The 26255-nt window shown below is 38.5% G+C and overlaps 1 long non-coding RNA gene across 1 annotated transcript in view; it reads left to right on the forward strand.

Annotated features, from left to right (window-relative positions):
- Positions 1–1291: 1291 nt before the first annotated feature.
- Positions 1292–26255, forward strand: part of LOC122203485 — a 31624-nt gene continuing 6660 nt past the window's right edge. The window contains exon 1 of the long non-coding RNA XR_006195199.1: positions 1292–1470. This is a non-coding gene — a long non-coding RNA (uncharacterized LOC122203485). The remainder of the gene's footprint in view (positions 1471–26255) is intronic.

The following is a 26255-nucleotide window of genomic DNA, read 5'->3' on the forward strand; positions in this document are numbered from 1 at the left end:
TGTGGCAAGAGCCCATGTCCTAGAGTCAGAGGAGCTGAACTATATACCAGGTTCTACTCTTGGTAACTCCACAATTTTTAGAGAGTTTATCTGGTTCAGCCTTGGTTTACTCCTTCTGTGAAATGAGAGCAGTGTTTGCCCTCAGAAATGTATTAATAATTAACCTATGTGATACACATAAGGACTATTTCACATAATGCCCTGTTTTGACTAACTGATCCTTTCTGCTTCTCTTCTTTTGCTTTACTTCGTACCTACTTTCTCTCCTCTCTCTTTCTCCTTCTCCCATCCTTCTGACCTTTTTCTGTATCCTATTCTGTCTGCAATATTTCCCAGTTACCCCCTCCACTCTCGCCAGAAAAGTCTGTTAACAGACCGTACACATGCAGCACTCACTCCTGCAGACTTTTTGCTCACATGGCCCCCTGATTATGTCTGTAATTGTCTCTCCATGCCCCAAGCATTATTCAAAGACTGCTCTTCCTTTAAGATTCTACTTCAGTCTTTCACTGTGTACACCAGTCTGATAGTTCTACCCAATTCTCAGCTCTTTTTCCATCTCAATCCCTACTATACCTACTTTGTGTCCCTTTAAGAGTTGGTCACTCTTCTCCACGTTTTTATTTGTTTGGGTTTTGTCTGCATAGAGTCTAAGCTCACTAAGGCCAAACTTATACATAGTTTGTATTCCCTGAAGCACCTATAATATTTGTAGATAACTTGTAAGCCTTAAAATATGTTAAATGATGGGTGACTAAATCTTAGTCCAATTTTCCACTTTGGTCTTAACTATTTTAACAATTATATCTGTAGGTGAGAGAATTCCCTCATTCTCCTATAAGGTTCTCACTCACAGGCCAATTGTTGTCATATTTCTAGTTCGCAATTAAATATTTAGCTAAAGTTATTTTAAAAAATAATATTAAGGGGTGCCTGGGTGTCTCAGTCGGTTAAGCGTCCGACTTCGGCTCAGGTCACGATCTCACGGTCCGTGAGTTCGAGCCCCGCGTCAGGCTCTGTGCTGACAGCTCAGAGCCTGGAGCCTGTTTCGGATTCTGTGTCTCCCTCTCTCTGACCCTCCCCTGTTCATGCTCTGTCTCTCCCTGTCTCAAAAATAAATAAAATGTTAAAAAAAAATTAAAAAAAATAATATTAAAAGAAAAGGCCTTCTGAATAAAATTTTGACTACTGTCTATGGCTTTAGTGTATTTAGGGTATTATAATATATGATGATGTTCTGGTAAATGTTTTAATGTTGTTGTAGGAAAAGTGGGGGGGGAGGACCCTTATCTGTACTGTTTATCAGTTTCCGTGGTGTAAATAGTCTCATCATGGCGGACTTTGAGCTTCCAAAGTGATGTCACAAAGTACAAATTTGCACATTAAAAGATGTGTGTGCATATTCAGCCTCTTGAGTCATTACATGCCAGCTCCAGCTCACCAATGAATATCCCACCATCTTTAAAACAGGTGATGATTTTCTCTGTTTTAGAATATCTTAAGATCTTCTCTCTCCAGACAGCTCTAAAATACATTCATTCTGTAAATATCATTCCCATTGACAAAAAAAACAAGAGCTGTCCAGGGATGAACTTTCCACTTTGGGAAATTTTTCTCAGAATTCCTTCCTAATCTGCTTTAATAAAGACTGACATGTTTGTCCTTTAACATGAAGAACTGAAATCATCTCTCTTCATCTCCAAAATGAGTTCACTTCTATAGTACTAACATTGCTTTATTCATCTCTATTTTTATGAGCATATGCTAAAGAAATGGAATTCACTGAGTGTTTCTTTCATTTTAAAAAAAGCTGTTGGCATATAGCATTAGTTTGGTATACTTACACACCAGCAAACATGGAACTTTCATTCCAGGCATTGGTCTTTATTACTTAAAATTCCTCCTTTCCTAAATATACTTCTAGTCAATAACACTCTGATAACTGTTTTACCTCCAGGATGATAGATTCCAGCATTTCCCACCATGGCTGATTTTAAGCTTCCAATAAATTGACAAAATTCCTGAAAATGTATTCGTCGATTCTAGTGAGCTTAGACTCTAATAAAAACAATCCAGCTTCAACACATCTCTGCCCCAGTGCACCTATGGTGGTACCTTATGGTACTAATGCAAAGTGGGTGAGGCATCTCTTTTTCATATTCTATTCAATGCCACACTTCTAAGGATTGTCTACTTCAGAAAGTACACTTGAACTGTACATATTCAAAGGACGAAAATTCTAGTCTGGATCTTCCATAATTAGCTTTGGGACTTTATGCCCATCTCTTAACCTTCTTTGGTCACTACTACAACATATGTGAGATGCCTTTCCAGCTCCAACATTCATCTTTCTGATCTAAGCGTAGATAAATGGGCTTTGCAATAATAACCAAGTCTATATGCCTTTGGCACCTGTGTCAAGTATTACACATCTATAGATGTTACGTCTGTAACAAGTTTCAAATAGCTTAAAAGTTTCACAATTTCAAGTAGTTTACACCTTACCAAAAAATGTGACTGAAGCATAAATTGTCTATATGTATTAGCTTATCAATTCCTTCTGCAGAAAACATCTCTGACATTTTACTCTTTCTGCTTACTCCTGAAGTCATCTTTGTAACTCTTTCCCCATCAGGACTGTTGCTTTATTTCACCTTTGTTTTGTTTTCTTATTGTTGTTTTGTTTCTCTCCCTTTGAAACACAGTGATAAAGACCTGGGAAATAGGTTTGATTAATTTCAAAAATTCATGTTATCAGCTGCCCATCCCAGCAGATCGATCACATGCATCACAAAACATTCGGATCTTGTCTCTGTCCTAAGGTTATAATTCTTATATATCTGGCTCTCCTTTGTTAGGCCATTCCATTATTTAACATAATGTATACTAACAATTTTGCACACTACAGATAGAAATACTGGCCGTCTCTAGAGAATATAGGAAGATAATATATTTGTTTTCAGCAGAGTTAACATTACTTTATGCGACCTCTGTACATGCAACATAGCAAACAGCAACTCTAAACCAGTGCAAATCAAGAATTCAGCTCAGGCATCTAACCTCATACTGTTCACATGTCAAAGTGAGCTCAAGCAGCAGGAAACTGGCCTGCTCCTTCTAATTACAATTATGATAAGAGTTTAGCACAAGTCTACTTAAAATCATAAAACCTTTCGGTGCAAGATTGGTGTTTTATCTCATTGTATATTCATATGATTAGGTTTATTTGACTGCTCAGAGGAAAAATTGACTCTCATTGTCCAACATATTCTTATTTAGGATGCTACGAGGAGTAACCCATGTGCAATCACACATTGTCTAGTTTTCATGCAAATAACACAAGCGTGAAAAAACAAGGTGATGGGAAAGGCTTTTACTCTCCTCCCTAAAGCTAATCTCTCCCTTCCAGGGAGACCACAAATCTCAGGTTCAAATAAAAAAAGTCTTTAATTGGGTGGAATTTCTATGCAAAAAAAACTAATGCTATTTGGACCAGCAGGCAAGTGCAATTCTCCATCTCGCCAGGGAACCACATTTTCTCTAGTAAGCTGGGTCCCTCTTTCCCAGCACTGGTAAGGCAAAAAGTGTTCCAATTAGTGAAGCTGATTTTTCTCCTATCAGTCTTCTCTCATGTGCCAGTGTGGGGTAAGTAAGGGTAGGCACAGAAAATTGCTTTAAGTCATTGATGGAAGAACCAACTGATTGACTGATATTGGGCTGAAGCAATCTTCCCGTTCATCCATTGGTTTGCCACTCATCGGGAAGCCAAGAGCACTGAAAGTGAGCCAAGCCTGTCAGATGTGCCACTGAGAACACTGCTCTTTGCGGAATATTTTTGGAAGCCAGATGCCAATCACTCATGGGACTTTGCCACTCAATAAGAATTTCAGATGTGGACTTTAATTATAGTCTAGCAGAAAAAAGATGATGGAGGGAGCAGAAGCAGCTTTATTTTTAGCAAACCCAGCTCTTAGCCACCACAAACCCTGTGAATCTATTTTAGGGGCTTATCATTGTTGTTTGGTGGCTTTCATCAATGTTGCTAAAAAGTATCAGGTTGACAGTTTGGGGAGCTGAAGATCTTCACCCTAGATAAGTGGAAAGATAACAATGGCCACATTTGGGAGAAGCTAGGCCCCCCGATGATCTGGTACTAACTTACTGAACTTGCTGAACCACCTCTAGGAGACGTAAAAAAGTTTGGATTTTAAGAATAAGCAGTTGCCTCTAATATCTGCCTCAAAACACTTTAGGGAGGCAGAGCAAGCTAGTCAAGAAGTCTACAACTGAGTGAGGGAATGAAGTAGAAATTAAAGGAGAGAAGAGTTCTAATTTTATTAACACTTTAGTCTCTATGCAGACTCTCATGGACCACATAGATTTCTACTGAAACAGTCATTTTGGCTGAGGCAATCAATAAGGTATTGACATGTAATGAGCACAAACTTCATACATAATTGGAGAACATGTCAGTAGGTGGAAATGCATAACATCCATACTTGTATTATATAGTAAGGGTTTCATAGAAATGATAACCGGCTTCAGAGAAATGGCAACAAATTTAGAGGTGATATTTAGGAAGTTGGCTTTAAAAAGATGGCCATGACATATCCCACCCTGACCCCACACATACACACACCCTAGCTAGGAGTTGGACATAAACTCTTTTTATACCATGAGGCAGTCATCAGAAAGTAAAGACTTGATACATGTGAATTGGCAACCTACTGCCAAGAGGTCCCCTCAGTCCATTACCATTTCCTGAGCTCTGCATCCTCCATTTTTTAACTTAATGTTAAAGGGCAGTGAGGCCAAGACACCCTACTTGGAGGTTGCTGTTTTATTATTTATTATACTCAATGTGCTGTCCTTACATACTCCCTCATTTCAAACCATGGTCATTATAGGCCATGAATATGTATTAAACAAATAATGCTTGAATGATACTGCTTTGGAATTAAGGAAAATTATATCCTGAATACATGGAGAGCCCTGGAGGAGCTTGCAATCAAATAAGAAGACTCAACTAATTCAGCATAGGCTTCAAACAGATGTAAGGACTCACTGTTTACTATTTATTTTCATTCAAAAACTATGCATTGAACACTTACAGTATCTGATCTCTGATTTGATCTAAGTGATTCTGGGGATATAAAATAGATACATAATGTAGCACCTGCCATCTACTATAGCATACAAGTTAAAAATGTACTGCAGATGCAATTACATATAATAAAATACCAAAATGAGGGACTTAAGTAATATGAATTACCTAAGATCAGATCAGAAAGAGATCAGTATGGGCTGATATATTTAGTAAAGATTTCAAAAAACTCCATGGAGATAAGGCAATTATCTAGTTAATAGCATAATAATAAATAAATTGAAAAAATTACCCTAAATAATGGACTTTTGGGCTGAAATTATCTACTTCATGATTCCGATTTGATCAGAAAAATGAGGTATAGATTTTGGGTAGCCACAAAAACACTGTTAATTAGATGGGTTTACGTTTAAAGATATATCATCAAATTGGAACGGTAACAGACTAAAAGGACCTTTTAGTAGTCTGCCTTTTCAGTGCTATAGAAGTAATACGTGTAGCTCCCTTTTGTGAATGGACCACTGTGATCTGAGGTGACCATAATGTAGAGTCCAAGTTCCACTGGCTCGTCTCCTAGGCATGTTTGGAACAGTTCCTGTTCTCATACTATGTCCACATGAAGTGGACAAAACTACCACCATCTGTTCAAAGCAGCAAGGGATAGCCCATAGCAGCAAGTCCTAATGACCTGTCTTGATCAATTCATCACAAGTATTCACTGAATTCTTGAGATGTTGAAGACAATCTTCAGAAGTATGTGGAATACAAAGAAGATTCCTGCCCTCTAAGAGCTTACTAAAGAGTAGGGAATCAAGAGATGAACATATAAAAAACAACTAATTATAAACAATATAATAAATAATAAAAGTCAAATCAATAATACAAGATATGGAAATGAAAGTAATGGGGATCAGTTTGAGAGAAATATTTCTCCCTTCCCCAGCTCTTTAAAATTACCAGCACATCTCCTCCCCTTCCCCACACAGCAGTCAGGCAAAGGCCAGCTAGCTATAGACAGAAATCCATTTCCTGGCCATCACCCAAGTCTGCTTTCAGACTTCCTTGCCTCCTTTACCCTATACTCTGGCTCTCAATATCTACTTCTAGCTCCTCAGTTTGGCAACTTATTGAAACTCTCCTTTCTAGTTTAGTAACATTGGTTCCTTCTTGGCTTTCCCCTCTGCACCTTCCCCTGAATTCTGTATCTCCATAGCTTCAGATAACAGACTATCATTCCCCAGCCTAACAGAAGACTAAAAGCCAGGTCATCCTCTGGCCACTCCTGCCAAACGAAAGTAGCATCAGAGCAAAGAAGAAAGGACAATTAAAACATGCATACTGTGTCAAAATAAAATTAATGCCAAGCAGTCAAAAGTTCAGCATTAGAGAAGAAAAGGATGATGTTCCTCCAACTTGATCATTTCCCAAAGCAGCCACTGAGAAGCTTTAAGCCACTATCTTGAAATCCTTTTGTAAGAATTTAATGTTGAGCATTCTATTTGTTGGGTTAGTACTTACTGCTTGGTCACTTGTCTACCCAACTGTGCTTCATTTTGTTCTATGGCTTGACTGGCCTATGCTAATAGACGGTGCGTCTATGGTCATCAACCTGTTGTACTCTCTTTTTGATTTTGACTCATATTTACTGATTGCTGTTCAAGACAAAAATAAGTGACTTCTAGAGCACAGGCAGAGTTCTTAAGCATTTCAGATTCTCTTATCTTCTCAACTAGGATGTAATTTCTAATGAAAAGGACTCCTTTTGTTCTAAGTCTTGAAAAGAAGGGAAAAGTAAAACAAGAATATTTACTCTTATACCTCCATAGTTACCTTCTTCCTATGGCCAAAATCTTTCATCCCTAACCCTCAGAGACTTTGAAGAATTTCAGTTAAAACTCATAGAATAAAGGGATAGGAGAGCAAGGTAGGAAAGTGGGTTGTTTGAACTTGCTTTCAGGAGAACAGAATCAACATTTCCCCTGACTCCCTACATCTTAAAATGTGGCAGCTCAGTTATGGGTGATGACTAAAGGACTCTCTCTATGACTCTTTTATGACCACTCAGAATGTAACTCAGGTGCTCAAAGACCAAGAAGACAGATGCTGTAAGCAATTCTAATGTGTCTGGGGACAGCCGTGGTGGCCAAGCTGTCAGCAAGGTTGATATGCTGACACAGTGCCATAGAGTAACACCAACAGCCCTATCTCCTAAAAGCAAAGCCTCTACAACAATTACTGGGTTATTAGGTTATAACATGTAGTTTCTTAAGGAAAAAGCAAATATGTGAACCATTATCACTTCCTATCATTATTGTTTCAATCACCTCCTATAACTATATATATATGTACATATGTACGTGTGTATATATATATATGTATATATGTATGTACATATATACATATATATACACATATACATATATATGTATATATAGTTAGTTAACTATATGGCATTAACTCTAGAGCTAGAGATTCTGAATTTGTTTCTGTATGTGACATTTGGAAAGAACTGAACCTCTCTGTATTTTGCTTTCCTCATCTAAAATGGGGATAATAATATCTATTTCAAAAGGTTGTTGTAAGGATTAAATGAGATGGTATAGTAGGGTCTAGTAAGTGCTATTTAAGTGTTAGCTATGTGTGTTGTTATTATTACGAGTTGTCCAGTGCTTATAGAAAAATGCTTAAAAAGTACAAGTAATCCCTCCATTGTCTCCTAGAAAAGTTCCCAACTCCTTAGATGAAAATACCATTCAAGTCAACAAATACTTAATTTTTTGCTCAAAGAAGAGGGATTCAAAGAATTAAACACACATGGTTCTGAGCTTGTTACTCCAAGGGAGTTTCTAGTAGAGTTTCATAGGATGCACAGTGCTATCCACATTTGAAATCCATTATCAACTCACTCTGATCTGTGAATTACTCTTTTTACAAAAAGGCAAATACAAACACCCCCCCCTCATTTCCACCCATGAAGAGATTAAATAGATTTTTGCCTACAGAATCCAAGGCATGCAGGACAGAGGACTCAACAATGAACCACAGAACCTCACAAACGAAAGAGGACACATTCTAATATCAAACATTCGTCCAACACATCTCAAAGGAACCAAACCTCCTTCTTTTTGGAACCAAAGCCTCTTGAGCCTTGCTTTGCCTGAAGAAAACTTTGAGCATTTTTTTTCCTATGCTTCAAGTGATATTGCCTGCCTATGGGACAAAAGCCCCAATATAAGAAAAGTACACCCAGCATAAACTACCATGGCACAATGTCGCAGAAAAGGATTAGCAGAATTTGAATACTGAAAAATTCACACTGGATCTAAACAGAAAAAAATGTCATAATGGTAACAGGCTAAAGCTTCTCACTAACTCCTTCCAGGTGAGGTAACTAGAAATGAATATCACAACCACGTTACATTCAAGGTATAGTTCATTATATCCTTCTCTGTCTAGCTGAAATAAATAGTGCACTAAGAAAGCTGACATATCATGGTGTATGTTCTGTTGGTCTCAGCCTAACCTGTGTGTGTTCTTAGAGGTCTCAAGTTAAAGAACCTTCCAAGAGGTGTTAAAAGGAGCTATCTGAAATAACAGGATCCTTCCTGACGACTGGAACCAAGATCCTGGTGTCCAAAGTGGACAAAACTGGATAAGAAACACCTATTGGGGCGCCTGGGTGGCTTAGTCGGTTAAGCATCCAACTTGGGCTCAGGTCATGATCTCACAGTCCATGAGTTTGAGCCCTGCGTTGGGCTCTGTGCTGACAGCTTGGAGCCTGGAGCCTGCTTTGGATTCTGTGTCTCCCTCTCTCTCTGCCCCTCCCCTGTTCATGTTCTGTCTCTCTCTGTCTCAAAAAATAAACAAACATTTAAAAAAAAAAAAAAACCTATCTATTACAAAAGGTTCCTTAACAGTCTGGGGGCACTAACAGTGGCCTTGCACCTAGGCCTCTATTTTCCTATTGCAGTGGTATCTGCAATTACTCCCTTCTAGTCTCTACATCACTTTTTAAAGATAAGTTGGTTTCTCCCCTCTTTGGCATGCATCACAATTTCTCTGGTCTAGAATATTACTTTCATAGTCCTCATCACTTATTGAAATTTTATCTCTCCATTAAGACTCAATTCCCACCTCTGCACAACATCATCCCTGATCATCCCAGCCTAAAGGGCATTCCCTCCCAATTTACAATTGTGAACTAGTTAAGAGGAGTCACTCTGTTGGTTTCTCTTTCCCCCTCTTCCCCAGTGAACTCTGCATATGTTATTTGTTATACGAATTTTATCACTTCTAAATGCTACTATATTGTGATCATTTCCTTATCCCATTTATGTTGCCTCTAAATACATGTATAAAAGACTGACTATATTACAGCTCAGATAAGTAAGCTAGAAGGTAGGAAAAAAATGGAAAAGGCATCAAGACCATGCTGTACATAAAACAGTCCTCACTCTTGAGCAGGGCCTTGGCTTTGACTTCATGAACTTTACCAACAGCCAGTGTTTTTTCTTTTAATGATGTTATTTTTAATTAAGTAAAGGAGTTACAAGCTAATCTTTCACAAATGGAGTGAAAAGAAGGACTCCTTCACTTTAGGAATGAAATCTTGTTTCATTTCCCCTTTGATGTCTGTATTTAGGTTGTCTTTTGTGACCTTGGCAGGCAAATTCTACCACTGTGCAGCTGAGGTTACGTGACAGAAGGGCCTGGCCTTCTCCAAGCAGCATTTGCTCACCCTACAGAACTTATCTGGTGATTCCAAGGAACAAATGGCTTTTGCTGGGCTCTTCAATAATATGATTTGCATGCTTGAAATGAGATCGCCAAAGTAATTGTAGAATATTGCTTGCCATTACCGTCATTAAAAACAGGCAGATGTAGGAGCACTCCCAGGGAAAATCTTCCTGCTGGGTTTTCATGGAGATAAGTGCACAAAATCCACTTTTGAAAAGATGTTGAATGGAATGAATTTGCCATTCACTGGCTGTCTGATGATGATTTGCTTGTTAATTGGAAGTTTAGGCTTTAGAGAAGCCTTAACAAATTTGATTGCTAAATTCAGGAGGTTTACTCCCTCCTTACAAGCCATATTCAGAGGCATAAATCCTACTTTTTGCATGTGTGTCTATGTGCTCATTTAGAATCTCTGTGAAAAGAAACCAATCCTTGACCCTCCTGTCAGTGCCACTTTCTGGAGTGACTTTACCAACAAACAAGGACAAAGCATTTTGTACATCTGGAAGTGTCTCTAGGGCCCAAATATTCACTAAAAGGGGAGGGGACAGAGCCAAGAGATAAGCTGAGAGAAAGGGCAGAAATGTTATTAGGTTATTTCAATGTACATGTCTGTTGAATGTCCCACACTTTGCTTCTAAAAACCAGGAGGCTGGACCCCACTTCTGGCACCATTTTATTTCCTTTGCAAATCAGCTCTTCTGCTGCTAATAAACTCAAGTAAAATGTAAAACGGGACGGTTGGGGAGGGGTGGGAGAGGGCCAGTGAGAAAACATTTGTTTGGAAATCCTGCTGCTTTTCCTCTCTGTTCAGACACAGGCTGAGTGTCCTCTGATCTGAACAATGTCAACTAGCTGGCAAGGTTAGCAGCCCCCTGAGAAGGGTCTGCTTTATTTTTAACGACCACAGTTGCACATCTACAAAATGACTTTATTTATCCCTGTCATTACCTATCCAGATTAGTTTCCTCTAAGTGACGATAAGTTTACTGCCAGCCAAGGAGAATGACAACTGCCATGTGGGGCTACATGAGCAGTTACGTAAACATTCTACACAAGAGCTCCTGTACAGTGTCATCTAGCATTTCCAAAATCTAATAGTTCTAGAAAGAATGACCAAATAGCCTTTTCTTTTTATCATTCCAGGGGATTCAATAGTGTATATGTACATCATCTAATAAGCCTGCACCAAACATTATTTCTAACAAATGATATTGGCATGTAATTATACATAACATAAATATACAGTGGGATCAGTTCTATGCAGAGGCCTACAAATAATAGCTATTTTAAATATTTACTAAATTAAAAGCCTCTCCCTGATCCTTAGTCCTTGTGGAGTCTTATGGAGTCCTTGTGGAGTCTTGTGTTTGTCATTACAAACAATATACCTAGGTACTCCTAAACCTCAACAGCCATAAAGAGGTAAATTCTCCCTCTGGGAGGTTAATACTCCAGCCTCACATGCTTTCTGCAGTTTGTGAGACACAGACCACTGTGGCTGCATTCATTTATTCAAAAGTATGTTTTAGGTGTTGTCTATGTGTCACAGTCTGTGTAGATGCTGACGATATAATGGTGAGAATGGTCTCCTCTTTCAAGGAACATATAATCCAGTGGGGATGAAATGAAACTGGACAGCTGTAGTGGTAAAACTTAACAAGGATTACTTATGAGGGAAGAGCAGCCAACCTAGTCTCAGTGGTCTAGGAAAGGCTTCCTGAAGAAGGTGACCATTAACTAGACACCTAAAAGAATGAGTAGAGGAGAGGAGAAGAGGGACAAGATGGTTTGGGTGGAAAAACACCATATACAGAGACTCAGCTGCAGGAGACTGTGAAACACACTCAAAGGCTGGGTGCGGTTCAGGAGAGCTGGAAGGCAGCATGAGCGAGGAAAGTGGCAGTGCTGATGAGAAAGGGGATCCTGGGGCTGTGAAGGAGATAGGCAGGGTCGTGAAGGCTTTTGTATCCCTGGCTCCTGGCACAGCGATTACTCAATAAATATACCGAATGAATACATGCATGGATGAATGAAAAGTCAGGGACATATATGAAATCCTGGCACTAACGAGGACCAAGAAGAAACATTCGCTTTGCTCAGAATTTAGGGACATAACCAGCTCCCCTACATACCATTCTTACGACTCTACAAAGGGACCAAAACAAACAAACAACTGTGAAGCAAATCATATTTATGCCAGAGCTTTGCTGAAATCATAGAAAAGTCACCTCAACAGAAAGGGGCCAGAAAGGTTTTGCCTGACTTGCCCTTAGGGCATCATAGCAAGGACCCGCCTACCTCCTCAAGGGTGGTCCAGACACTTCATTTCTGGTTACCACGTGGAAACTGAAAACAGAGAGCACTGCTCCCAGTGATATTCAGAAATTAAGGCAATTTTCCAAAATAATTTAAAAGAAAAGACCATTTTCCCAGGACACTTTGGGGAGAGGGGAGCACAAGAGCGGAAAAAGGAGAAATAAAGGGGAAGACTCTGTTTTTCAAGCTACCCTTCAGTGTCCCTCCAACTGAACCTTTCTCACACCAGCTCCCTGAATAATGCTAGTTCTAAACAAGGAACTAACCACCTCTGAAATTTCAGCCACACCCCAGAGACACAGGAGTGCATCCTATCATAGATACAAGATGCTGCTTGCCTGATAGGAAACAACAGCTCATTGATGGGGTTGCTAAGGAGACCCTTGGCTGGCAAAGCAGTGATTGCAGGGGAGCAGAGTTCAGCGAGGATGGGGTTTCCGCTGCCACTTTAAAACAGAGCAGGCCTCTGTCCCATTACAGTAATTGAATTCAGTCACAATACTTAATTTATTTTGAATTTCAGATTGTAGGAAAGAACACATGATAATTTTTTGTCTGTCAAAAAGAGGCACAGTGTGGGGGCACCTAGGTGGCTCAGTCTATTAAGCATCCAACTTCAGCTCAGGTCATGATCTCGTGGTTCATGAATTCAAGCCCTACGTGGGGCTCTGTGCTAACAGCTCAGAGCCTGGAGCCTGCTTCGGATTCTGTCTCCTTCTCTCTCTGCCCCTCCCTGCTCACACTGTCTCTCTCTCTCTCTCTCTCTGTCTCTGTCTCTCTCTCTCTCTCTCTCTCAAAAATAAATAAACATTAAAAAGGGGGGGCACAGTGTTACAAAGGCTGAGAAACCACACACAAACCCTGTGACAAAGCCTGCTATCTTTCTGGGTTTCTTTCTATTCAAGATTTTTAAACATCAGTGGCTCCTCACACAACATACACACACACACACACACACACACACACACACACGCACACATGCACACACACACACACGCACACAGTACAATAATGTCATTTATTTAGGTAGTGCTTGCCCCCATCTAATGCTAGGATATAGTCTCTCCTCGTTTCATCTATATTGGGTAACTGTTCTTCTATATCCTATGAACTTAAGATAAAACAGAGAGTGTTTATTCACCAGAGTTAAGGGAAATTAAACAGAGCAAGCAGGGCTAGTAAAGAGTTACAAAGTTTTATCCAAGGTCAGCTTTGCCTGTTAGTAGTAGAGCTGGAAATAAAAGTCAGGACTCCCCCTTCTTTTTCCTGTCCTGTGCCCATTGGACCAAACTGCTCTCAATCAATAGGCAGCCAGTTATGACGGATTCACATTCTACCCAGTGTCAATAAAAACAAAAATCAAGTTTTAATCAAAACACATAACCAAGATCTACATTTCTCTTGGCCACAATAAATCTTCCCCAAAGGAAGCGGGCTAAAATTCTTTACATTTAAAAAATGAGCTCCGCTGGGACTCCAAATTCCAGTTCGATTTTTGAGCCAAGGCATTTTTTTTCTTTATCATGCACTTGGTGCTGTAGTGTGATAAGGGCCCCATGCAGACCATAAAACTAATTTATCATCTGTAAGGTGTACAAAGAAAATGGTAGCTGCCTACTTGTCTGCTTGACATATGAGGTCATTTTTGCCGCTAGCTTTCTAATACTGAGCAATTTTATCAGCTATTTATATACATTAATTGTGGGTACCCATATGCTCAATGTTGTATTTAATAATGCATTGCATTGAATATGCATTCCTTAAGTTTTAGCATGCAGCAAGCATCTTGCATTTAACTATTTGGTTTGCCTATTAAAGCCCATAATTCAGCTATGCCATGTTACCTACTCTCTCAACTGAATTTATGTTTCTTTAAATCTGGCTCACCCTGCCGAAACCCACTGAACTGGACAAGGCCACCTCACATGTCCCAAGGGCTCCAAGAAAAAACAAGCAAAGGAAGTGCCATGGTCCACTTAATAATACTCAAGCAAAAGGATTATTTGATGAATCCTTTTCCCCAAAGGAGAACAGCATATTCACGCTTCACAGTGTAAATATAAATACAGTTCTCAGGCAACAGAGACACGGGATGCTAGATAAAGTGTGAAAAATACCACGGCAAACGGCTATGCCAGACTGATTTCTTAACTATCAAGAGGGAATCAGTTCAAACATCCTAAGCAATCCCAACCCCCTATTCTCCAACGCTTCCCCAATTTATCCCTCAGAAAAGAAAACAAAGTCAGTTTAGCTGGATCCTTGGCCGACTGATTGCTCTAACCATTCCTCCATGCTAGAAAACTCAGTTTCTGATAAGGAGAAGCCCAGCTCATCACCCACCCTAGGCAGTATCTCCCCCCATAAGCTTACATGTCACAAGTGTTAACACTTGCATCATAAATTAACTGCTATAGGACAAAAACTTAAATGGCCCTGACCAAAGACAAACAATTTCTATGGGTATACTAATCTATAAAGTATTATTCCTCGAATGCCTTGGCACATAATACATTTTCAGAGCTTTTATTACCCAGGAGAACAAAAGAATGGCAGATTTTTTGATCCCAAGGAATTAAAAAAAAAATCAAGGCAGCCAGGTCCACGTAAAACACAGCAATGGCAGATCAGTATGGGCAAAGCCAGCCTAATGGCCTAGGTGGTGGGGTTGGAAAGTGACCAAAGAGAAAGGTCACCTGGTCATCTAGGTGTGAAGACAATCATGTTTCTTTTCTTGCCAGAGTTTGTGATCTACATGGTTTGGGTCACATAATTTGGCATTTAAATGTGTTGAGAAGTCCTGCTACAACTGGATAACTTGAAACTATACAGAAAATAAATAACATGGTACCCCCCAAATTCCTCACTTTGGTTCAAAGTATGTGTCCTGACTATGCCTGATTCAGCTGCTATCTGTATGAGTGGAGGAATCCACATATAAATGTTGACATTACCTTGGTTTTTCTATAGAACTCTAAACCTCTAGCTTTCATGTAGGGTAAGCAGGATATAAAGAGCAAGCTGTGATGAATACCCCTATGAATTCTTCCAGTGACCAAGCCACCAAGCAGGGCTCTCTAAATTTGCTCAGCCTCACCAGACATTCCAATGCTAAATCTTTTTATTTGACTTGATAATTAGTTAAAGTCCCTGTGGCCTAGGCCCTGTGACATTGGTCAAGGCAGCCTGGGTCAAAAGACATTCTATGTCATTGCACCTGACCCTTTCAATGTCCCCTTATCCCATCTCTAAGGTTCTTATACCACACAACCTTCTACAGTAACCATTTCTTTCTTTTCAAGAGAACTGCTCAGAGCCATTAGTCCCATGTCTGCCCAGTCATTTATCTTCCCCTCTGCCCCATCCCCAGGAAGTGCTTGTTCTCTCTCCTTATAAAATTTCCCTGAAAACCCAGATATGCCTGGATTAGCACTAATAACAGATAAGGCTCCACCATGTAAATATTCTCTATTATTGACATTTAACAATTTCTGTTTTCTAAGAAATCATCTCCTCGAATCAGACTACAGATCCCAGCTCTGCTAGTTATTCATTGTGTGCCTCAGCTTCTTCAGCTGCAAAATGAAACTGTTAAAAACAAACAAACAAAAAAAAGAAATCATCTTCTCAATCAATATAAAATGGCTCCAGGCTAAGGCTGAGTAACTTGCCTGCACAATCATGTATAGTTTGGAACTCCTCTCGTAGCCCCCTATCTCATATGTTAGAATCACTGCCAAATTAATGAGCAAAAAAAAAAAAAAAAATGATATCATAGTTTAATTAATGTGTTTAAAATTAATGCTAGGTAATTCCACAGTCTTTGGCTAAAGTGATTCAAAAAAATTAAGTTAAATTAAAATTTAAAAAAAAATTTTTAAATAAGAAAATATTTGCTTAGGCCTAACATAATTCTCTTTTGCCCCAAGTTATGCCTATTTTTTATATATTTATGAGCTTTTATAATTTTATGCTTCTGCTTAATTTTTCATACATTTTTAAATTACAAGATGCCAAATCTGGTAATAAAGTTCATGAAATCATTGGGGTCAGGAAAATGCATTAGATCACTTAGAAGTAACTACTAAGTAGAACAGAGAGGGTTCCAGAATGTCGTTAGAGGAGTCCAAGAAGGAGGCTGGGAAGGAGCAGCTAAAGATATAGGAAGAAATCAGAAAGTGCTCCTTGCAGTTTCCAAGGAGCCAAAGAAAGAATACTAAAAGACTTAACAAGTCTCAAGCTCTCAAATGCTGCTGATAAGGTAGGCAAGGTGAGTGTCTCCTAAATTTAGAAACAGAAGTATCTTTTCTCCAGTTTTATTGAAAAATAATTAACTTACATCACTGTGTAAGTTTAACATGTGTAGCACGATGGTTTGATTTACATGTTGTGAAATGACCATCACAATAGGTTCAGCTAATATGCATCTTCTGGTATAGATACAGGACGAAAGAAAGAAAGAAAGAAAGAAAGAAAGAAAGAAAGAAAGAAAAACAAAGAGAAAAAGAAAAGAAAAAAAAGAAAAGAAAAGAAAAGAAAAGAAAGAAAAAAATGTTCTCCTTGTAATGAGAACTCATATAGGAAAATTCAGAGAATAAATCCTATAACATACAGCAGTGTTCACTGTGGTCATCATGTTGTATACCACACCCTTAATAATTGTTTATCTCATAACTGGAAGTTTGTACCTTTGACAAGATTAGCTGTAGTGAGTAGTAGGGGTGAAAGACAGGTGGCAATGAGTTGAGAAGGGGTAAAATGGGAGATGAGTGAGGAGAAAACTTCTTTCAAAATGTTGGTTTAGTGGTCATAAGGGAAATAGGGAACTGGAAGGTTTTTTTTTAAGATGAGGAAGAATATGGAATCCCAAGGAACCCTGAAGATCCAAAAAAATCATGAAAAAGAACAAAGTTAGAGTTCTCTCACATCCTGATTTCAAAACTTACAACAAAGCCACAGTAATCAAAACAGTGTGGTACTACCATAAAGACAAACACATAGACCAATTAGACAAAACAGAAAGCCCAGAATTAAACCCATGAATATATGGTCAGATAATTTTCAATAAGGTTGCCAAGACATTTCAATGGAAAAAGGACAGTCTTTTCAATAATGGTGCTGGGAAAATTGGATATCTGTACGTAAAAGGCTGAAACTGAACCCTTCCCTTACAAAATTAGCTCAAAATGGATTAAAGACATAAAGGTAAGAGATAAAACTATAAAACTCTTACAGAAAAAAACATAGGGGAAAATCTTCATGACATTGGATTTTGCAATGATTTCTCAGATAGGACACCAAAGCACAAGCAGCAAAGGAAAAAAATAGATAAATTGAATGTCGACAAAGTTTTAAAACTTTGTGCAAAGGACATTATCAACAGAGTGACAAGGCAACAGAAAGGATGGGAGAAAATATATGCCAATCAAATACCTAATAAGGCATTAATATCCAGAATATATAAAGAACTCCTAAAACTCAGTAACAACAACAACAACAACAACAACAACAACAAAATAACCCAACTTAAAAATGAGCAAAGGATTTCATGGTCAACAGATACAAGAAAATATGTTCAACATCATTAAATATCAGGGAAATGCAAATCAAAACCACAATGAGATATCACCTTATACCTGTGAAAATGCGTAGAATCAAAAAGACAAGAAATAAGACGTGTTCATGAGGATGTGGAAAAAAGAAACCCTCATGTACTTTTGGGGAGAACATAAAATGGTGCAGCCTTTGTGGAAAACAGTACGGCAGTTTCTCAAGCAGAGAATTACTGTATAATCCAGCAATTCTATGACTGGGTATATGCCCAAAAGAACTGAGAGCACAGATTCAAAACGACTTTTGTACATTCAAGTTCATCACAGCATTACTCACAACAGCCAAAAGATGGAAGCAACCCAGTGTCCATCAGCAGATGAATAGATAAACAAAACGTGATATATGCATATCATGGAGTATTATTCAGTTTTAAAAAGAAGGAAATTTCAAACATGCTACAACATGGATGAGCTCCAAGACATTATAAAAGGTGAAATAGGTCAAACACACACACACACACACACATACACACGCACACATGTGCACAAAATACTATGATTCCACTTATTTGAGATGCCTAGAGTGGTCAAATTCATGGAAGACAGAAAATAGAATGGTGGTTTTGAGGAGATAGGCAGAGAAGGAAATGGGGAGTTAGTGTTTAATGAATAAAGAATTTCAGTTTGGAAAGATGAAAAATTTCTGGGAATGGATGGTGGTGATGGTTACAGAACAATGTGAGTGTACTTATACTGTGGGATTATACATTTATAAATTGTTAAAATGGTAAATTTATTATTATGTATATTTTACCACAAAAACAACAACAGGGGCCACCTGGGTGACTCAGTCAGTTAAGTATCCAACTCTTGATTTCAGCTCAGGGCATGATCTCACAGTTCCTGTGCTGAGAGTGCACAGCCTGCTTGGGATTCTCTCTCTACTCCCTCTCTCCCTGCCCTTCCCCCCTCTCACTCTCACTCTCCTTCTCTCTCCCCCCTTAAATAAACAAATAAATAAATAAATAAATACACAAATAAATACAACAAAATATGAGGGAGATTATTTAGGAAGGAGACTCACAGAGCCCAGCTATGAATCAATACCTATGTCTCAACAGGAACCATGAAGATAAAAATAATAATGGTTTACCAAGTGAATATTTCATCATTTCTTTGTGATTAGCAAATACTGCAAGTCCCATTTTTCAGATAAAAATACTGAATCACAGACAGGCTAAGTAACATATCCAAGGTTTTCTGTATTGCAATTCCTATGCCAGCACCTTTCTCCAGAGACCTACAGAACCATTGCCAATGATACAGTGCACACAATCCAGTTCCTCTGAGTGTCTTACCATGAAATCTTCCACAATAGCCTGATCCCTTCCTACTCCAACTTCCCATTCCTTCCTCGCTTCCCTCTTTTCTACTGAGCAAATCCACTCAGATGTGTAATCCCCCATCTAATTGGTTTGCCTTTGCCCCATCTCTCTCTTTAGACTTAATTGGAGAACTGTGCCTTCAGGGCTGTTTTATGTGATTATAGTATCTATGGGCTGAGGAGAATTGTTGCTCTATGAATGCTTGTGATTGAGTTGACTCTGATCCATGGTGTCCTCAGCCAATGTGCTCCTGGAAGGGATGGAGAAATAGATGTGCACTTGCCTCAGAAATACCACTCCATTCTCCAGCTTGTTGCTATTACAGTCCATCCAGTGCCATGCACAGCCTTAGGTGGAGCCTGAGGTAAAACTAAAAATCAGTAATACTAATCCTGCCTTACTTTAAAATTTTGATACTTTCCCCATCATGGATTTTTGCAGTGACTTTCATTTTTTTAACATTACATTAAAATATTACTTATCTTTATTATTGGGTTCTTTGGTACTCTCTTAATGTGCCTGAAGCAAATGCCCCTCACTCACCACACTCTAGTTCCGACCCAAATCTCTCTTCATAACTAAAAAAGACAGAAAGAAGGAAGGGGAAAAAAAAGGAAAAGCAGAAACAGCCTTCTCTGAATCAGTTACTACAACAAAATAGTGAAGTCAGGTGCCAGTCAAGTGTTCTGGGGATAAAAGACGTGAGAAGGATCAGCTATAACCCTAAGTAAAAAAAGAGCCTGGCATAAATGTCTTTCATGTACCTTTTTGACAAGATCGTTTCAACCTAAAATCAAAAGCTTATATTTAAACACCATAAATTGCATATCTATGAAAAATGAAGTCCCTACAGGCTAACTTTCTGCATTTTTGTTCTCTTTAAAGAAGGTATTAGAGCAATTTGGACTGTCTTCTTAAAAGATTTTTATTGTTTTGTGATAGGTAGCAGGAAGCTATCAACTGAATATGTAGCCAACAGGTCAGAAAGAAAGCAATGTGGCTTGACTACTAAGTATGTCAGTTTTGTCTTTAACTGACCGGAGGCCCTTGTGTATATGTATGTATGTGTGAGTGAGTGTGTGTGTGTGTGTGTGTGTGTGTACGTACACATGTTTTGCATTTCTCACCCCAGGCCTTGTTTATCAGCTCACAGCCAAGCAACCTGAAATAGCTTTGTTTTCTAAGCACTACAGACCTTTTCTCTTTGACTAAGAAATCTGTCAGGAGACCTGGCAGAACATTCTCCCATTTGATGACAATGGAGATGAGCAAGTCTGCTCTCCCCTTTCCAGGGAATGCATTTGGAGTCAGCTTGAGAATGCTCTGGTCAGATCTCAATGTATAGGATTGTTGAGAGAGGAAAAACTGTCTCTTCATTCCTCAGGCAAGGCAAATACCATCACATTGCAGGCTCTGTGGGAGAGTGGAGATAATGAGGTATTTTGAAACAGCGGACATTGTCAGAAAGACAGAAATTGGGAAAAGGGCTGAGGTGGTGAGTGATTATTTCTCAAAGGAGCAGTGGAACACAAAATGGGTCTCAGTTTGGGTTAAGCAAGTGAGATGAGAAAAGGAAGTATGTTATAAATTATTTACCACTGGATGTAGTTTAGCTTTGATCTTAGTCCTAATTGTGCTTTGTCTTGGTGTGTATGAACTGAAATGACTTTCCAATTCTTCTGACTGTATATTCCCATGGACACACACATACCCCAATGTTCCTTAAAGGATATATACATAGGCCAAGTTTAGATTCTCTTATGAAGTATACAATTCAACAGGTACTGGGAATGTGATATACCAATAAATACATCCCTCACCATGGCCTGAAGTGTCTAAAGTTCTATCATTAGAGATGCATTAATATGAGTTCATCTTTATCTTCTCACTTGATCTTTTTATTTGTAAGTAAAAAGTGCCTTGGGGTGCCTGGGTGGCTCAGTTGGTTGAGCTTCTGACTTTGGCTCAGGTCATGATCTCTCAGTCCGTGAGTTTGAACCCCACATCCGGCTCTGTGCTGACAGCTCAGAGCCTAGAGCCTGCTTCGGATTCTGTGTCTCCCTCTCTCTCTGCCCCTCCTCTTCTCATTCTCTCTCTTTCTCTCTCTCAAAAGTAAATAAACATTAAAAAAAAATTTTAAGTGCCTATAGCAAGAGGTAGCATTTATTAGGTGTGCAATAAAGTATCTCCAAAAGGCTAATATATTAAATCTTTAACACTTCAGATGACTATACATCCTCATTTGACCAAGACAGTCTTGGGTTATGACTACTGTCCTGAAATAATAATTAGCAACCTCCTTCATATTAAAAGTCATATTAAATAATAAATTATACACTTACCCTATAAACATCATACTTTCGTTCAGTCTATTAGTTTGCTGTCCTCAGAAAAAAACCCTAGAGAAATATGATGATAATGGGTCTTTGGTTATACTGATGTGCTAGTAAGAGAGAAGTATTGAGCAGTGAAGATAAATGTCACCTATTTCATAATTTTGCTTCTGGGACATTTATTCTATCCATACCTCATTTCCAGCAGTTCCCTCATGACATGTGGAATATAACGCAGGACTTCTCATACTTAGTTATAACCACTCTATCAATTAAAATCCACCAAGAAAAGCATACAACAACTAAATAATATACACGTGCAGGAGACTGTGCATTTCATCTGCTAAGCAGAAACTTCAGAAGGGCACAAAAGGCCAAAATGGCCACCACTGCTGCCAGCTTCTGACCTAGAAGAAGAATTAGAGAAGAAAATGGGGAAACCTGAATAACTCACAAACTCAGTAATAGTCTCACAAGGAATGGAAAGGTCAGCCAGCATTAACTGAGTAGGTCTCAGAGAAAACTTGGCTTCTTCCAGATACTTCCCTTGCCCTTTTGACTAGGTCAGAATTGGTGGGATTCTCCATAAATACTATGGATTTCCTGTCTCATAAACCTTGCCACACTTTCCTGTTATTATTTTTAAATTATCCATCCTTCAGCTAGAATATAAACCCTACGATCATAAAAATAATTAACATGTATTATGTCAGGCAGTGGTCAAAGCACTTTGCCTCAATTCAGTGAATCCTTAAGGTCTTCCCACCAATGATATTCCTCTTACTTCTGATTCAAAAATAAATAAAACTTAAGCACAAGTAGATTCCTCTAGGTCATAACATTTTCTAAGAGGCAGAACTGGTACAGTATCAAATTCAGATTGTTTTTAACCACTAGGCTATGTTGCCTGCCTTAGATACCAGGAATTAGGCTGTCCTGTTCTTTACTGCTATTCCCTCAAGCCTGCCATAATGCTTGTACCATAATTACGGCTCAAAATTACTTATAAGACAGATGAATAAGTAAGTACCTTTTACATGCTGGCCACTATGTAAAGTACTATTCCAAAGAGCCAACTAAGTCACAGCTCCTGCCTTTGAGGACCTCACACTCCATCAAATCCCAATGAAACAGGTAAAGTCTAGTCAATAAGATGAAGACAGGGTGGATGCTTAAAGCTTTGACCTTGTTCCACATATTTTAAATTCAACAGCCTTGCTATTACTTTAAAATATGTTGTTATGATTGAGCTTAAATTTAAAGTGGTGTTTCGCAAAAGTAACACATTAGAGGGAAATACAGCAGAATCTTGAGAAATGTGGTAAACTCAGAGTCAGGTACTATCTTATTGATGTCACAACAGAAATGCTGAAGAAAAAGTGTAATGCTGTTTTCCTTTCCTCTTGAAGGTGCTGCATTGTCCTTCAGTAGCAAGTCAGTGAACAGGAAAAGTTGCGGACAACAACGGCTAGGGACAGCTCTGAGGAGAAATTACAGTGCTAGATAGCTAGGAATGAGTGATATACTATGATAGGACCTGCTGTGATACTTTTACTTTTTATACCATGATTTAAAAACATATGGCCTATTTTCAGGTTTTTTTTAAATTCTAAACTTTAATGAATAACCAGAAGGGAGGTGTAAGAACATTTCAAAAACCAAAGAAATCACATATCAGGACACTATAAACCATCAGTCTTAGGATCTTAGTAGATAAAGGGCTGGCTAGAGTCACTAGTAAAGAGTTGTGGGCGACACAATGAAAGGGTGGGACAATAACGCAGGGATTAAATGAATTAGAAATAAGAAGCCTCTGTTGGAGTTTGTCTGTGGGAAAGTGTTTGCTATTATGGTAAATGGTTATTCTTCCATCATTAATGTAGGAACTTTTCCAGCCATATATATGCCTAGAATTATGTACTATGCCTTAAATCCTCTCTTTCTTGCCAACACTCTAAAATGAATTCTCAACATTTAAAGAGACCTTTCAGTTCCCCCAATCTCCAGCTACATGTCAACTTCATCTCTACCAAACTGACACCATGATGACTGACATTGGTTTTGATTTGACATTTCAACCGCTGAAATACACAGGCACACTCACTCACACTCACATACACGGAGCCTTCAACTGAGATTTGATTGGCATCAGTCATTTCATAACCTGTCTCTTGGGGATCGGACCAATGGACCTTTTTAAAGCTTGCCTTATTGAACTAACCCTTCTGATCTAGACGCATGATTCATACTTGCTAATCTTCTTGGGAGCCTTCCTTACTCTTAACAAGCCTGTCATTTCCTTCTCCGAAATATTTTTCTCTAAGTACAAGATGATTTAAAATGTTATTTTTTATGTCTCTTGACTTTTGTGAGAAAAAAAAATCATATAAATGCATCAAAGAAGTAGCTATTCCACCTGATTAGTGAATTTCCCCCAAAGGAATATAGACATCACCATGGCTATGGATTACATTTTAAAGGAACATAGGCTTCAATTCAACTTAACAAATATAGCACCATGAAATGTTAGGTCTGGAAAGTTCCTCAGAGTTTAGTACAAACTTCAACCCAGTAAAAGAATCTCTATGTCATTTCTCTCAGATAATTAGCCTCTGTTTGAACATTTTCTGTTAATGAAAGTTGTTTTGTTTTAAGGTTGTTTTTTTTTTTTTTTGAGAGAGAGAGAGAGAACAAGCATGAGCATGAGTGGGGAAGAGGCAGAGAGAGAGGGAGAGAGAGAATCCCAAGCAGGTTCTGTGCTCTCAGCACAGAGCCCGAAACAGGGCTCAATCCCACGAACCACTGTGGTACCCCGATAAAAGCTATTTTGAAAGTGAATCTCATTTGGGGTTCTTCTACCTCTTGAAAGTTCTAACTTACTGAATATTGAAATCAACCTCCTTTAACTTCATCCTAAGTGCCAGTTTTGTCATCTGGAACCACATAAGTAACAATCTCCCCTCCGCAAGATAGCTCAGGGCTGAACTAAGCTAGATGTCTACAGTTCTAAAGATTTATATATTTCTTGTACTCAACCTCAGGACAATCTCTCCCCACTAACATTCTTTATCACCTCTCACATTCTCTACAGGCACCTAAAGAGCCACACTGTGAGATTTTGTGATCACGCTTGCAGGTTTTCTTAGAAGACGGTTCACCTCTTGCTATGTTCCTATCTCATCTCCTCCTAATCACAAGGTGGTTTTCTTTTTCCACTTTGAAAACCATTCTTCTTAATGGAAGTCAAACATTCCCTGGACAGAAAAGAGAACTGTCATTTATTGAGGGGCTCATATGTGTCAGGCACTGTACTAAATGCAAAGATGAGAAAGACACAAAAATGGCAGAAATACAATACTCTCAAGAATTTCACCATCTTCTGGAGGGAAAGGGACACAGTTAAATATATAGATAAATACAGTGAAAAATAATGTGATATGTGCTATTCTTTTTTCTTAAGTTTTATTTTAATTCCAGTGTAGTTAACATAGAGTGTTATATTAGTTTCAGGTGCACAATATAGTGATCCAACATTTCTATACATTACTCAGTGCTCATCATGATATGTGCTATTCTTTCAAATGAGTCAAACAATTTATAATCATATAGAAGAACTGTATTTCTTTCTTTCTGATGAAGGAGAGTAAAGGAGAGGGAGATATGCTCTAACATGGGAAGGCAAAAAAGGCAATATACAGGAAGCATTTTATATAACAGCTATACTATATATACATCTTTGATGTAGTAGTGATCTCCTCCTGTTTCCTAATCTCTACCATTTTCAGAATATAATTTATCCCATAAAATTTATTTCCTGCAAACAATACTCCCAATTCAAAATCCATCAATGTATTCTCATTACCTAAGGGGTAAAATACAATAATATTAATTTCCATACTATCTTTACTCTTAATTGATACTATTTCTCTACTTAGGTCTTTCATTTCAGTATACTCAAGAAGATTACAATTTCAAGGGGTTCTAATCCTTGGCTTTCATCCTTTTAACCCTGGTGCGCTAACATTTCCAAATTACTCCTTTCATACCACACTCGCTTCTAATGGAATTCACCATACCCTCAGAGCCTGGAAAGGGAGCTCACAACTGAATATCCACTCCACACTAGGCAATGAGACTACATCTTGTCAGAATGTAAACAATAGCCAGTTGGAAGACCATTAGCTCTCAAATTAGTGTACTGTGTCATCAGAGCTAGAGTAACCAGCAAGGCAGATGGAGGTCAAGAACAGAGAAAAGTTAAGATGAATAGGCATAGAGAAAAGTTAAGATGAGCGGCAGGCCATGAGTTAGCAGTATAAGCCAACTGAGAAAAAGAAAAAATGGCTCAGGCATGCAAGAGTCACAGAAGCCAGAGACCATGTGCCTTCGGCAGTGGTTGGGGGAGGAGCCTCTGTTCACAACTTGCCCATTCCAGTCCTTTCATGGGTGTCTGAGCAGGACTTGGCTTTATGACCTTTTTAACTGAGATAGTAACTGTTATGTTCTTTCAATAAAATTCCTTTCTACTTGAGCCAGAGTCAATGAGCTTCTGTTCTTGCAGCAAAGTAATCCTTGCCCAAGACACACCTACAGGATCTACTCATATTTCTCTTAGAGTCTAACTTATTCTTAACCACTCCATACCAGCACGGCTCCCAATACTTTTTTCAGGAAAAAAATATATAGGACTATGATGAAACAGATGGTAATATGTTGGGTTTTTAAAAAATTTTTATTCTGTTTTAAAGTTAAATGAATAAAGGAAGAGTATTTCATGTTATTTCCTTTGTATAATAAGAAAATGGAAGTGTTTAAAACTAGAGCT

Source organism: Panthera leo, chromosome D3 (assembly GCF_018350215.1).
Source record: "Panthera leo isolate Ple1 chromosome D3, P.leo_Ple1_pat1.1, whole genome shotgun sequence".
NCBI lineage: Eukaryota > Metazoa > Chordata > Mammalia > Carnivora > Felidae > Panthera > Panthera leo.